The sequence below is a fragment of the Schistocerca serialis genome, chromosome 7, assembly GCF_023864345.2.
Source record: "Schistocerca serialis cubense isolate TAMUIC-IGC-003099 chromosome 7, iqSchSeri2.2, whole genome shotgun sequence".
In the NCBI taxonomy this organism is placed as follows: domain Eukaryota; kingdom Metazoa; phylum Arthropoda; class Insecta; order Orthoptera; family Acrididae; genus Schistocerca; species Schistocerca serialis.
Genome location: NC_064644.1, coordinates 421042529 through 421058953, shown reverse-complemented (window position 1 = coordinate 421058953; position 16425 = coordinate 421042529). Strand labels below are relative to the sequence as shown.

The 16425-nt window shown below is 43.3% G+C and overlaps 1 protein-coding gene across 2 annotated transcripts in view; it reads left to right on the top strand.

Moving 5' to 3' along the window:
- Positions 1-16425, top strand: part of LOC126412747 (glycine receptor subunit alpha-4) — a 589024-nt gene that overhangs the window by 81300 nt on the left and 491299 nt on the right. Inside the window, exon 1 of one of the 2 annotated variants that reach the window (XM_050082489.1) lies at positions 12562-12605. The exons of the other annotated variant lie outside the window; for it this stretch is intronic. The gene's annotated coding sequence lies outside the window, so the exon portion shown is untranslated. Of the gene's footprint in view, positions 1-12561; positions 12606-16425 lie in introns of those variants that run through there. 2 annotated transcript variants of the gene reach the window in all.

Genomic DNA, 16425 nt, shown 5'->3' with positions numbered 1-16425 from the left:
TAGGCCCTGGTATGCATGGTTGTTTACATCTTTGGGCGGGTTTAGTGACATATCTGAACAGTCAAAGGGACTGAGTCTGTGATATAATATCCACTGTCAACGTCCATCTTCAGGAGTTCTGGGAATTTGGATGGTGTATAACTTTTTTTGATGTGTGTATAAAATGAGTTCATAACTTTCCAGCGTTTTCTTAAGTGCGACATGTGACCACAACATAACCGCGGAAAATACCGCCATGCTGTAACACCACATCCCTGTACTTCACTGCTGGCGCTACACGTGAAGGCAGGTGAGGTTCTCTGGGCATTTTCAAACTCGAAGCCTTCCATCGGGTTACCGCAGGGTATACCTGTGATTCATCACTCCAAATCACCCGTTTCCGGTCATTCACATTATAGTGACGTCGCTCTTTATACCAGCTCAAGCGTCTCTGAGCCTTGATTACAGAAACATGTGGCTTATGAGGAGCTGCCCGACCATTTACCACACTCTTTCTAATTCCGAACGCTCAGTCACTGCGGTAACTGGGTTGCTGGCAGCACTTCGGAACTCACGAGTGATTTCTTCCGTTGATTTCAAGCAATTTTTTGCAACCATCCTCCGCAGTGCTGTCCGTCAGTACATGAGGTGTGCATGGACTTGTTTTAGCTGTGGTTGTTCTTTGGCGCTTCCACGTCACGTTAGCAACATTCGGCTTGCGAAGTTTGACAAGGGTTAGGACTCCGTGATAGATTTTTACTAAGGTGACATCCAATGACTTGTCCACATTCGAAATCATTGAGCTCTCCTGATCGATCTGTTCTGCTATTTTTGCTTCTTTACTGACAACACAATAATCCTCGCCTTCTTTTATTCTAACGGTTCCGCCCCTCGTGACAGCTAGTGGTCAGTTCCACGCTATACAGGGGTGTCCAGATACTTTCGATTAGTCATATTGGGTATTAATAACCGCTTCATCTGTATTTAGTCTTTTATTACTGGATCACAACCGGCTTCGTGGGACTAAAAGCCACATCTTCACGTGAACATATGATTAAAAATGATGTTTTCGCAAGATGAATACTCACAGCTCTGACTGCCCCACTGCCGGCCGGAGTAGCCGAGCGGTTCTAAGCGCTAAAGTCTGGAACCGCGCGACCGCTACGGTCGCAGGTTCGAATCCTGCCTCGGGCATGGATGTGTGTGACGTCGCTAGGTTAGTTAGGATTAAGTAGTTCTAAGTTCTAGGGGACTGATGATCCATAGTGTTCAGAGCCATTTGAACCATATGACTGCCCCACTTTTCATTATCTATTCAAAAAATGGTTCAAATGACTGTAAGCACTATGGGACTTAACATCTGAGGTCATCAGTCCCCTAAACTTAGAACTACTTAAACCTAACTAAGAGCGAGCGAGGTGGCGCAGTGGTTAGACACTGGACTCGCATTCGGGAGGACGACGGTTCAATCCCGCGTCCGGCCATCCTGATTTAGGTTTTCCGTGATTTCCCTAAGTCACTCCAGGCAAATGCCGGGATGGTTCCTCTGAAAGGGCACGGCCGACTTCCTTCCCCGTCCTTCCCTAATCCGATGAGACCGATGACCACGCTGTCTGGTCTCCTTCCCCAAGCAACCAACCAACCAACCAACCTAACTAAGGACATCGCACACATGCATGCCCGAGGCAGAATTCGAATCTGCGCCCATAGCACAAGCGCGGTTCCAGACTGAAGCGCCTAGAACCGTTCGGCCACAGCGGCGGGCTATCTATTGTAAATCGATTTAACTCTTATTAATTTCTTAGTATTCTGTTGTGTACATAATTCCACGTAGTCAGCGCGTACACTTTCCCAATAAAGCGCGCCCCACTAAGCACAACAGCGCAGGCGCAGCGCTCGTCCGTCTCCGCACTACGAGATGGCGCTGTCTTAGAGACGGACCAAATTCTGCTTCCGCCGATCCGTGTATTAATATGTAACGCAGCCAATGAGATTGCTGCTAACGTAGAACCTTTTCTCCTCGCACATCACAGTCGCGCAGTGATACCTGGATGCGCGAGGTATTATAACGAGTGTACAGACCTCCGATTAATCAGTCTGCATTAGTCTGCATTTGTCTGTACCAGTCTTAGTCAAGTTTCAGTCTGCGCCTACTAAGATCATCATATTCCTGTACATAGCCATGAAGATAAATGAATAGACACTTTGTCAAGTATCAGAGATATGTGAGAATAAGATTAACGTACCAAGACCAAAGGAACTTCAGACTGTCAATTGTAAATAGCATCCAGAATCAAGTTAAGTAAGGTTTATGATTGTTATTATTTTAATAAATGTGTGTGAAAATTAATCAAGTTCTGTTTAAAGTTGGTCACCGTCAATCTGCTACTCTAAGCGTGCAAGTGACATTTCTATCGTCAGACCTAACGGCAGAAGATAAACACGCCACGATAAGACCACGAGACATATTGCTGACACTCGCCTACTTCGTTAGAGCGACAAGTCAAATAATCTGATGGTGTGTGTACCGAAGGTCTTACATTACGCACACCACATATTCTATTACTGTGTATGTTTTATTTTGGATATTTAGTATTAGCAATTAATTTATTGATAATTGTGGACTCTTTGCTGTTCATGTTTGTGTCGTTATACACAATAACTTCTTTGTCAAATATGGTGTACAATGGGTTCACAACCGGAAATCTACGTCGCAAAAATACATATGTAGTGTGAACAAGTGGCAAAGGTATGTGTTATCCCGTGTAATTGTGTTTAATCAAGTACCCACAGTGAAATAAACAGAAATTTCTAGTTTTAATTTAAGTGATTTCGTTTAAAACTTCAGAGCTTTGCTGTTACGCCGTCGGGGTACTTCGACAGTTCCGAGTTGAATAGTTTCACATTTCGATCAAGGAAGTCTGAACTGAAGAAAAAATGCAGTGAAAGCCTAGGCAGTATTTTATTTGAGCGAGTTTGTGAAGTCGTTAAGACGCTAGATATGGATTCGTGAAGGTCTGATTCAGCATCTTTATGAAGGTGTCCTGTTGTTTCGGTAAGAGAACGCAGGGTTGGTTGTTTTGATAAAGCGAAGAGCGAATTCTCCTCCAAACTCATCTAATGAACCAGCGCTTCGGATCTAATAACTTCGCCAAGCTCGCGACGTTAAGCTCTTTCCTTTCTAGTTTTTAGGGTTGCCTGCGGTTGTGAAAGAAGAGAGTAGATTTCTGTGCAGATACATACGGTTTATAGGCAGTGAGAATCTAATGGAATGTGTGGTTCACACAAGTATTTCAGATCCACTGAACTGTGGAAAATTCATTGTTTACTACCAGCACTTACGTACTGTCTTGTCATATTAACAGAATCTTCCGCCGGTTCTTGGTAGAACAACATTATAATAATAAATGAAAAGCACCAGTTTGCTTTTGTAGAACAAAAGCAAACTGGTGCTTTTCATTTATTATTATACTGTCTTGTGTTTCTTCGAAGCATTTTGAGCCGCATAAAGTTGAAATGCTTGGAATAACTGCAGTGTTTGCTCCGGCTGTGCAGGGGCAGACCGCCGTTTGTTTGACAATAGAAAAATAAGACCGAAAAAGTAATCCTTGGAACTGGAGAGCGCCAGAGGCACAGATAACAATACTTCGAAGTTCACTTCTGGGATGATTACTGTATTTCTGATTTTTTTTTTCATGTAGTGATAGTACCTGTTTGATATACAATAGAATTTGCATGTGGCATATTTTTCAGAGAACTCGCACGCGCACTCACTGTGTTTCATTGATGGCATCAGAGACACTATGAAATGGCAAGTAACACTCTTCACTTATTGTCGGCACTATACTACTGTCATTGCACTATAACGTTAATCCCTCACCTTCCCGTGGGTATTATTAATATGCTCCATTCATTTGTAGCAACCCAAGGAAACCATTTATTTTACGGACTATAAGACGCTACGGAGCATAAGACGGACCTTAATTTTGAATCATTTTTTTAAAATAACATTTTTACCATTTTTATTATTAGATTTCAAAGCCAGACTAAAAAAGTTCTTAGTTTATAAAAGCGAAGTGACTTTAAAAGCCCTGAAAACTGTCATCTTCTAGTTTTGGCCATTTCGCACTCAGTCCTCTAGTTGCACATTTGGCCTTCCTCATTTTTTTCAGTTCTTCTTTACTAGCCCCTCAATCGCGAACGGTTTTTTCTGTTGGTGGACAGCCTGATTCATGTTCTCCTGAATATGCTATTACTTTCTATTTATAGCCCGAATCATACGAAAATCTTTAATTTTTTTCCTTTACGAAACAAGCTACTAACAAAAATATTGTACTGTTACCGATTAAACAAATCACTTTCAGTTCAAGTTCACTGTCACCGTAAACTGTAATGACGCATCATGGGCTATACTGTGTCATGGGTTTGTGGTGGCGGTGCGGGAGAGATAAAATGTTAGAAACCTTTGAATCCCCACAACTTACGTTCGTTGCATCGGTGCACTGCTGCTCCCAGTTCAATCCAGTGTTATCAGACAGAGATAATTTCCCACAGCATCGAATATATGGCCATTTTTAAGACTGGCGGGAAATTTAAATCAAACAGTGGACATGTTTACGCCGGCCGGAGTGGCCGTGCGGTTCTAGGCCCTGCAGTCTGGAGCCGAGCGACCGCTACGGTCGCAGGTTCGAATCCTGCCTCGGACATGGATGTGTGTGATACCTTAGGTTAATTAGGTTTAATTAGTTCTAAGTTCTAGGCGACTGATGACCTGAGAAGTTAAGTCGCATAGTGCTCAGAGCCATTTGAACCATTTGGACATGTTTATGTTATTTTGAGTATAAGATGCACCTGAATTTTGGAGGCAATTTTTCAAAGGAAAAAGTGCGTCTTACAGTCCTTAAAAACGGTATATCCACGTGAATGTCAGGGTCTGAGCCTTTGACATGAGCCCTAAACGTACACTGAGTGTAATATTATTGCTTGTCATTTAATTTGAAAAGTGATCTGAGACTTCAAAGGTTTAAGGCGCGACACTTGTTTTCAGATGACGCTAAATAACTCAAGGAATAAATTCGCGGAGAGCAAAACTAATTAAAAATGCATATGCGTGATGCAAAAGACCTATTATTTATTATAGCCTATTTACTATAAAGGAAAATACGTGCGATATCGGTGTACCAGTAAATGCATATCTTGTTCTCTGTATCTTACACAACAGGGAACTACTGCAAAGTATTAATGCGTACCTCCGATTTAAGTAGGTTTGACGGCTACTGTCACGGAACGATAATTACACAGGCATTGTAAGCAAAGAGGATTATTTTGTAATGGGCGTCATTCCCCAAAAAGTGGGACTGGAAAAAATGTTCATAACGTGCAGCTAACAGAAAACGATTGCAGGTAAAATCAGCACACTTCTTGTCAACCCTTCTAAGAATAAACAGTCGTTTACCAAGTTCCAAGTGGGAACCTCTCAGAGGCGCTCACGAGATCACCAGCGACGTCATCGTTGTCATAGCAACGCGGCGAAATCCGTGTGCTCTAATATTTCTGCTCATTGTAACATTTAATGACCGTTTCATTATCACTTTTGTCTTCTATATAAAGTAAACAGTTTGTATTTACCCACATGTGGAGCCCATTTCCGACCCGTGCGCTTGGCTCTAAACGTATGCCGGTCCACTTGGCTTCTGATTACGTAATTCGTTAAAAAAGTGTCTCATTTTCTTAGATGAATGGGACACAGTCTTCTGTAAACTGTTCACGTTTTCGGAGAGTGCCGAATACACCAAAGCCTTTAAATGTCCCCGTATCCAGAAATCCAAGGTGTTAAGGCCAGGCGAAAAGGGGGGCTGTTAATACTGGACATCCTCGACGAACTGGTCGTTCATTAAGCTTTCATGTTAGCTAATGACTTATGAGGCATATAGAAATATGTAGTGTTATGTCGCGCATAAACCACATCTGTTGTTTCCCGCGCGCGACCGCTGCGGTCGCAGGTTCGAATCCTGCCTCGGGCATGGATGTGTGTAATGTCCTTAGGTAAGTTAGGTTTAAGTAGTTCTAAGTTCTGGGGGACTGATGACCTCAGATGTTAAGTCCCATAGTGGTCAGAGCCATTTGAACCATTTTTGTTGTGTTTCCCCATGAGTGACGTTCTCCAATAGAGTGAGTAGTTTGTCGCACAGAAACTGATGATAACCAGCAGCTTTTAATTTATCCGGTGTCCTTAGAGTCTTTCAGTCACAGTTCCTGCCCACACACTGATACTGCAGCGAATCTGATCACTTGCTATCACGGTAGCTCGACAATTTGCTTAAAATGCACGCATTGTTACTGTGCCAATTTATTATCTCACTCTGTGTGAACACTGCCTCATTCATAAATGAAAAGCAGATCGTGAATTGCGAATCTCAGCTCTCCGCGTTAGGATCCGCTGACAGAACTCTTAATTTGGCGTGATCGTCTAGTCACCTGACAGCTTGCACTCGCCGTAAGCATAAAGTCACCCCACGTTTAGAACAGACCATACAGAGGACCGTGTTGAGTCAGCAGCTTCAACTGACAACAGAACGGTTGTCACCGTCTTATTACTGGCCGTTCTATTTCCCGTCTTCCCTTTTGGTTAACGCTTCAAGACCGAATAAAAGAAAAAATATTTAATTTTAAAATTTTTAACGAAGTTGACCTTTATCATTACAGTACGCAATGAATACGAGAAGTAGTTAGCAAAAAGGTTTTAAGGATATGGTTTCAGTTTGAAATCACTGGGACATACAGTTTTCAACCACCCGTCATTTCATGAGATACATTTTAAAGCAATTTCCACTTCCCTAGACACAATATCCAAAACTTCAATGAACTCATAATGCCTAAAGCAAATTATAGTCCCAAATAACAAGCAAGAATTGGCTAAAAATTTGATAAACTGATATCAAAAGTACATACTGCCCCATTAGTTTGATTTCGAAACCACTTATGAAAAGCAGTAGTACAAATTCAGTTTCACGTTACAATAACTATGGATGTACTTACTTTCACTTTCAATGTTCTCCTCAATATGACCACTACAAAAGAAGCCGCGTTCACAATCTGCTGTAGTCACGTAGCACAATCTCCGCGGCAACTGTTGCTCTGAAGGTTCTAAGTGACTGCTATAATGCATTACACTCGTACCACAATAAGTCTCCGTCTTGCAATAGCGGTGCTTTCATGCGAAAGGCACTGGCACTTAAACAAAAAATTAATGAAATGGTGGTTTCAGACAGAAACCACTGGTACTCAAAGGGTTAAAACGTAATACTTGCCATGGTAGGCGCTTAGGTGGCATCCTTTTAATGTGGTCATGCAACTGTTTTTTGGTAGTCCTAAACACTTCTGGCATTGTCTTATTCGCACCTAGTTGCTGTCTTATGCCTTCACTTCACTCTTTTGTCTCTTAATATTAATCCAAGAAGTGACCTCATAAATCTGATCTCAGCCGCTTCCACTCATTGTTCCTCTCCTTTATAGTATCCAGCTATTGTTAGGATGCACAAAATCAGGCTTGGCCACCACTTTTCGCAAGCTGGTATTACTTTTGTATCCCACGCACGGCACAGCGGACACACCAGAAACCGCGGTGTTGGCCGTCGAATGGCGCTAGCTGCGCGGCATTTGTGCACCGCCGCCGTCTGTGTCAGCCAGTTTGCCGTGGCATACGGAGCTCCATCGCAGTCTTTAACACTGGTAGCATGCCGCGACAGCGTGGACGTGAACCGTATGTGCAGTTGACGGACTTTGAGCGAGGGCGTATAGTGGGCATGCGGGAGGCCGGGTGGACGTACCGCCGAATTGCTCAACACGTGGGGCGTGAGGTCTCCACAGTACATCGATGTTGTCGCCAGTGGTCGGCGGAAGGTGCACGTGCCCGTCGACCTGGGACCGGACCGCAGCGACGCACGGATGCACGCCAAGACCGTAGGATCCTACGCAGTGCCGTAGGGGACCGCACTGCCACTTCCCAGCAAATTAGGGACACTGTTGCTCCTGGGGTATCGGCGAGGACCATTCGCAACCGTCTCCATGAAGCTGGGCTACGGTCCCGCACACCGTTAGGCCGTCTTCCGCTCACGCCCCAACATCGTGCAGCCCGCCTCCAGTGGTGTCGCGACAGGCGTGAATGGAGGGACGAATGGAGACGTGTCGTCTTCAGCGATGAGAGTCGCTTCTGCCTTAGTGCCAATGATGGTCGTATGCGTGTTTGGCGCCGTGCAGGTGAGCGCCACAATCAGGACTGCATACGGCCGAGGCACACAGGGCCAACACCCGGCATCATGGTGTGGGGAGCGATCTCCTACACTGGCCGTACACCACTGGTGATCGTCGAGGGGACACTGAATAGTGCACGGTACATCCACACCGTCATCGAACCCATCGTTCTACCATTCCTAGACCGGCAAGGGAACTTGCTGTTCCAACAGGACAATGCACGTCCGCATGTATCCCGTGCCACCCAACGTGCTCTAGAAGGTGTAAGTCAACTACCCTGGCCAGCAAGATCTCCGGATCTGTCCCCCATTGAGCATGTTTGGGACTGGATGAAGCGTCGCCTCACGCGGTCTGCACGTCCAGCACGAACGCTGGTCCAACTGAGGCGCCAGGTGGAAATGGCATGGGAAGCCGTTCCACAGGACTACATCCAGCATCTCTACGATCGTCTCCATGGGAGAATAGCAGCCTGCATTGCTGCGAAAGGTGGATATACACTGTACTAGTGCCGACATTGTGCATGCTCTGTTGCCTGTGTCTATGTGCCTGTGGTTCTGTCAGTGTGATCATGTGATGTATCTGACCCCAGGAATGTGTCAATATAGTTTCCCCTTCCTGTGACAATGAATTCACGGTGTTCTTATTTCAATTTCCAGGAGTGTATAAAAACGCAATATTTCAAAGTAATGCAAATTTTACGCATAAAACTTACTCATTAAGAAAAAACTCAACGCGAACAGGCCATGAAGGCACAACGTCACCGACCGGCCACCGTGTCATTCTCGCCCTATAGGCTTCACGGAATGCGGATATGGAGGGGCATGTGGTCAGCACACCGCTCTTCCGGCCGTATGTCAGTTTGAGAGACCGCAGCCGCTACTTCTCAATCAAGTAGTTCCTCAGTTTGTATCACAACGGTTGAGTGTATCCCGCTTGCCAACAACGCTCGGCAGACCGGATGGTCACCCATCCAATTGCTAGCCAACCCCGACAACGCTTAATTTCGGCGATCTAACGGGAACCGGTGTTACTACTGCGGCAAGGCCGTTGGCATTTTTTAAAAAAAGGATTGAAGAGGTTGAAACATCAGCCAAGCAGTTGCAAAACATAGCTTTATTAGACCTTGATATAGGTTTCGATATTTTTAAAAATATCTTCTTCGGAAGGAGTGGGCCTTGTTACATCAGATGATGGTACATTAGATTAGATGAAGCCGAACGGCTCTTGTCATATATTAAATTCACAAAACAAGAATTATTCCAAATTATGGCTTAAGATAGCAGCAACATTACATACTCGTCTATCGTACTTCAGAATGAATTCTCACTAGTAAAATGCCCACAGGTAGATGCTCCCGTCAATATAAAATTGTTACAGGAGTCACAGGATAATACGTCTGAATAAGTTACATGTACATCATGCCAGAGATGAAGCTGCTATCTAAACCCATGGATTGCGATAATTGTTGTTTTGTCAATTTTATATATGACATGAGCCGCTTTGCATCATCTAATGTAAGGTACCGTCATGTGATGCAACAAGGCCCACTCCTTCTGAAGGCGATATTTTTAAAAATATCGAAACCTAGGTCAGCTACTAAACCTATGTTTTGCAACTGGTTGGCTGATTTTTTTCAACCTCTTCAGATTTACACAGATGCTGCTTCGCAGTCATGTAAAAGATTTAAAAAAAACGTTTGTTTAAAAAATAAAAAGTTTAGCGCTGCTGTTATGACTAACTGATATTTCGGTTTTTTAAGCGGTTATTAGTAAAAAATTAAATAACACATATTATAACTGAGAAAAAATAAATATTGTGAAATACTGGTTAATCAGAAGTAAAATACCGGTATCGGTTTTAACCGGTCGATTTTTCCCATCCCTATCGTATATATACACTGTTTACGTACATGGATCTTCCATGATTTGCCCATTTAAGAGCATGCCCCATCCGAACTATACACTTCCAAAAGTTGGTTCCTTATCTACAAATACTCAATAGTGGAACGTCAGTGTGTGCCGAGCAGGAGAGAAACTGTCCCACGCACAGAGTGCGACAAACCTTTAGGATCAAAAGTAAACAGACTATACTTTTGACCGTAAAGGTTTGTCACACTCTGTACGTGGGACAGTTTCTCTCCTGCTCGGCACATCTGACAGTTACGCTTTGTAATGCTATAAGTTATATCGCAGAAGTCTTCGCTGTTAGTCGCTCTTCATAGCCATTCTTCTCAGTTGCCAACGGGACGCATATAAAATACAGCTCTCTGCAGTATTTTTAGACGACACAGGCCGTCCTCCAGGTCTCTGGCGTCGATCCCGGGTGCTTTCGCAAATGTTTAATATCTGCGCAGTATATCGCACCCCGTGCGTGAAGTACAGAGTTTGATTCGCATCCTGGTTCTTTCTTCTGCTTTCTCGAAAACAATATCGCTCTCTGGTTGGAGGTTTCAGAAGAAAGCCATTTGCAGACAGCAAGGTGGAGTAGACTTCGAGATGTGATGATAAATGTTTGAAACTACGGTAATACTCATTTTCAAGTAAATTATTTTACTCTTACGTCATTCAGCCAAGTGTAGGCGGTGCATCTACATCTACGTCTATGAACTACTCTGGGGGACACCGGAATTATTTCTACCTCTGCCTATGACTTTCTGTCCAAGATAACTCGCAGCGCTTTCCCTACCAAGAAATCTTCAACCGGGTCATGTTTCGTCTGATACCCCATATGATCGTACTTTCGTTAAGAAGCGTTGGTGTGGTACTCAGTCAAGTGCTCTTCGGAATTCAGGAAATGCTGCACCTACCTGACTACCTTAATCCATGGCTTTCGGGATTCCATGTGAGAAAACGGCGAGTTGGGTTCGCAATACTGATACCTTGGGAACCTGTGGAGGTCGTTCTGTTCGGATACCTCGTTTCGTTTCAGCTTCGAATAAGGTCTAAGAATCTACAGTAGATGAATGTGAAACACATTAGCCGGTATCTCTGTGAATTATTTCTGCCTTCTGCCACTTTTTTTGTAGACGGGTGGACCCGCGTTAAAACGTTGATATTTTCCACTCTTCCGTTTCAGTGCAAGCACATGACGGGGTACCACAGGCGTTATAGCTTCCAAATGCGTAGCTAAAGTTGATAGAACAATTCGAACCAATCTAGACTGATCATGATTTCCAATAGTTGCAGTGTAACCCAGGTGATTTTCAATACGTGTCAGCAGCGAGGTGTTTTTTTTTTTCCTGCACAAATATCACACTCAAATTCTTTTATTATAATCTGACGACGAACACCTTTTATTGCTAACACTTTTGATGAAAGACGACACTTACGATGTTACGTGTTGCTCATAATTTCAACTTCGAGTATCGGTCGTTGAATGTATACTAACTTTGATTCTCATTCGCCAAGATGTGGCACCTTCGGAAGACCTTGGGTATTGCCGTTAGAATTCAGATGCATCCATTAAACAGCTCATCTTCATAACAGTTTATTCCAGGGGCTAGGCATTATACTCTTTTTGGCAGTAATTGATTTATAATTAAGTTATTAATAGCGGAAGTTTACCATTTGACCCCTTGAATTAGCGGCGCATCGCCACCTTAAAAGCAACTAGCAGAGTGCCCGTCGTTGGCCGGTTATGTTTTTATTCCAGTCTTCTATTAGTCCATCTCCTCCTCACCCCCTCTCTGTTCATCTCCTCCTCCTTCCTCTCTGTCTATCTGCTCCTTCCCCCTATGTCCATCTCCTCCTCTCCCTCTCTTTGTTAATCTCCTCCTCCCGCTCTCTCTGTCCATTTCCTCCTCCCCTCCTCTCTCTGATCACCTCCCTCCATTTACTTTCTGTATACATCTTCGCGTCTTCCATCAATCTCCTTCTTTCCCCTCTCTGTGTTCATTTCACCCTACCGTACTTCTGTCTACCTCTCCCTCCTATCTGTACCTACCTCCTCCTTCCCTCTCACTTCTGTCCATCTCCTCTTCCTCCCTTCTCTCTCCACGTTATCACACTCACCGCAATTAGGAGGCAGGTGGTTATTACCACTACAGCATTTCGTAACTAATATATATATATATATATATATATATATATATATATATATATATATACTAAGTCTCACCAGTCACTTGACCATCTTCTTCTTCTGTGCGAATGCACAAACAGTGCCCGAACTCTTACGGGAATCGGCAACGCGCCGCGAGTAATGAGTATAATGGGCGGAGGCACTACAAATGTAGTGCGGGACAATATGTTGAGAATGTGGGTTTGGTTTCGCGGGAGGCGTGCCAGAGATAAATCCCTGCAGTCGCGCTGTTCATCTGTGTCCTCGGTGGCTCAGATGGATACAGCGTCTGCCATGTAAGCGGGAGATCCCGGGTAAGTCCCGGCCGGGCCACACATTTTCATCTGTTCCCGTTGACGTATGTCGACGCTTGTAAGCAGCTAAGGGCGTTCATTTCATTGTAATTTCACTAATATATATGTCTACCAAATTTAAGTCGTTCTAGGTTTAGGACGAGCTTTTTGCCCGTGCCTTTGTTCGCGCACGCACATCTTAAATATATTTCAAACATATTTAAAATATTTCACGCTTACCTGTACACACACGTCACCTGTACGTCTAGCAAATTTCATCATGCAGTTTCATTTTCACGCAGCGCAATATTTATGACGTCGTATCCCCTGAACTATCTTCTGTACAATGGTGTAATTTTGCAAATGTATCCAGTGGTATATGTGACTACTGTTTGCGAAGTGCATTGTAAATAGAGTTAGTAGAAAAGAAATTATAAAGTAAAACGTCATGTATGGTGCGGCAGTATTTGACATAGTATCTCCTACACTATGAGTCGTTCAGTGATATATTTTTGTAAGTAAATTTAGCGGCGTGAGTGGATATTGTTTGCGGAATGTCTTGCGAGTAGAGTTTCTAGTAAAGAAATTATAAATTAAATCGTTATGTGTGATACGGCAGTTTTTCTCACATCTCAGTATTTGACATAATATCTCTGGAACTGTGGGTCGTACAGTGATGTATATTCGTAGGGACATGGAGCAGAAAATTCGGATGCTCTCTACAAAAAGTATTGCGAATAGAGTTAGTAGCAACGAAGTAATAAAATTAAACGTCTTACGTAATGAGGTAGGTTTTCACGCATTCAGTGTTTCTGGCGTCATATCTTCTGAACTAAGTGTCGTACAATGATGTCATTTTTCTGGTACATTCAGTAGTATAACTGAATACTGTCTGCAAAATCTATCACGAAAACAATTGGTAGTAAAGAAGCAGTAAATCAAAACGTTGTGCTTCATGTGACACTTTTATTGCACGAACAGCGAAAATGTAGTGAGATCCAATGTTTTTTTTTCCTTTCATCATTTTGTGATGGTTTTCAGCGTGAAAAAGTTTCGTAAACGTTCCCACATTATGTGTAAAGTTTGTTGCAAATCTCTAAGTGTTCTCCTCCTCAGATACTGGATGACCAAAGTATGGATATTATCGCGTCGTGCACTACACTGCTTTTTCACTCCAACCCCACCCCTTAGACAGGTAGATGGTTCTCGTACCCACAGCTGTTCTTTACAAACAGTAAACGATACGTGTTCGAAATTTGGTTGAAAATGATGCAGTTGTTTAGGAGGAGATGTAGAACATACATCATACATACATACATACACACGCACTCCCATACACACACACACACACACACACACACACACACACACACACACACACGTATATCCATGTTGTAATTTGTATGGGTACTGCTCTCCAGCCTACTTGTTTTCTGACTGACAACCTTTCGCCAAACTCACCTCTGCCACCTAGCTGTAGCTACATTCTTAATGATCGGTTGAAGGAACAGACCTGGAAACGTCAGAAATATTTCAACTGCATCACCAGTTTACACAGTGTCTCTTCGTGAGGCTTTCTATTTCTTCATCTATATCTACATTCATACTCTGAAAATCACTGTGACTGCGTGGCAAAGAGTGCTTCCCATTGTAGCAGTTTAAGGATTTTTACCCGTTCTATTCACGTAGGGGACGCGTGAAGAATGATTCCTTAGGGAGGTAGGCCTCTTTGAACGCATGAAAACTAGGTGATTTTCGTGATTTATTTCAGGTTCAATAAAAAGCAATGATAGATCTGATGATATAGTTTTCTTCCTTATACTTCAAGCAGTCATTTTTGTGTCTACATCGGACGCTCTCTGTAACCGCTGTACCAGGTGGAAGGTCCACTTGCAGCCGGAACATGTGTTGTGTGTGTGTGTTTGGTGTTTACGGGCTCTCTACAGCGAGGTTATCAGCGCCCTTACACACATTAAAAAAAACAAAAAAAAACCGAATGTGGATAAAATGACTAAAATGTTGAAACAGATGTCATTTTCTTCTCATACAAATCGAGACAAAAGTAGGATTCGTAAGTAGGCTTTAGACGTTATCGCAAAAAGGCTACGTATAGAGAATTTATATAGAATACTGGCATCAAATACCGATCAAAATCGTATGTACCACTCTCAACTTATGTTTCTGGCCAATTTGAAAAATACTGTTTCGAAAAAAACGCACTTAAAGTTTTAGGTTACATTTTTTGTAGCTAAGTTAAACAAACCTGTACGCAGCGATCCCTGGACCATACACCAATCCTTCCAGGTCAAAAAGGAGATGCTCCTCGTTCTTCTTCGTGACCGTTTTGGCTCTGCGAGTCTCTTTGGCAGTTTCTATCATCCGCTGCTGTCATCCGCTGCTCCGTTCGCTCGATACGCTTTTCGTCCGCTTTTGTGCAGAAGTTGTAACAGACAGGTCCGATCTCAAGTTCTAAAAAGTTCATATTTCCATAATGTCTGCCACGCCATCGTTGAAATTATATGTCGACTAATTTTTCCAATTGTGAATTTTTTTGGAGACACTTTTTCATAAATCGCCTCGGAACTCGACAACGGAGTTTCTGGCGAACTTGGGATGTACACTTCAATAAATTAGAAATCCTAGGGAATACTTTAAACAAAAAAATCGATTTATTGAAATTTTCAAAGAGGATTGCTTCCTTAAATACCTCTGTGCGCGCTTTATTAGTCCTTGTGTTTGCTATCCATACGGGAACGATACGGAGGTGGTTGTAGTATCCGTATTCTTATATTCATCAATTAAAGCTGGGTGTAGAATCTCAGTAAGAGGACAGTCACGAGATAGTTTGCTTCTGTCTTCATGCGTCTGCCAGTTCGGTTTCTTCATCATGTCCGCGGTGCTCTCACATTGCTCAAATAAACCTGTGACCATCCGTGCTGCCTTTCTCTGTATACTTTCAGTACCCCTGTTAGTGCTATTTGGTACGGATCCTACACACTTGAACCATATTCTTGGATGGGTCGCACGAAAGTTTTGCAACCAACCTTCTTTGGAGATTGGTTGCACTCCCCTAATGGTGTACCAGCGAACCGAAATCTGCCAACGGCTTTACCTACGACTGAGTCAATGTGATCATTCCATTTCATGTCCCTACAAAGTATTACGCCCAAGTATTTGTATGAGTTGACCGATACAATCTGTGACCCATTGACATTTTAGTCACAGGATACTATTATTTTCCGTTTGGCGAAGTGTAGAATTTTACATTTCTGAACATTTAAGTACGTCGTCAATATTTGGATCACCTCAAAAAAAGCCGCACAAATGTTGAATCAGATCTTGAGGAGATTTCAGGCATTACTTCACTATAGATAACCGCATAAGTTGAGAAAAATCTGGGATTACTTGTAGTAATGTTTGCAAGGTCATTAATGTACTATATAGAATGAAATTTTCACTCCACAGCGGAGTGTGCGCTGATATGAAACTTCCGGGGAGATTAAAACTGTGTGCCGGACCGAGACTCGAACTCGGGACCTTTGCCTTTCGCGGGCAAGTGTTCTACCGACTGAGATACCCAAGCACGACTCACGCCCCGACCTCACAGCTTTAATTCCGCCAGTACCTCGCCTCCTACCTTCCAAACTTCACAGAAGCTCTCCTGCGAACCTTGCAGAACTAGCTGTGAGGACGGGGCGTGAGTCGTGCGTGGGTAGCTCAGTTGGTAGAGCACTTGCCCGCGAAAGGCAAAGGTCCCGAGTTCGAGTCTCGGTCCGGCACACAGTTTTAATCTGCCAAGAAGTTTAATATACTACATGAATACCGAAGGTCTATATACGCT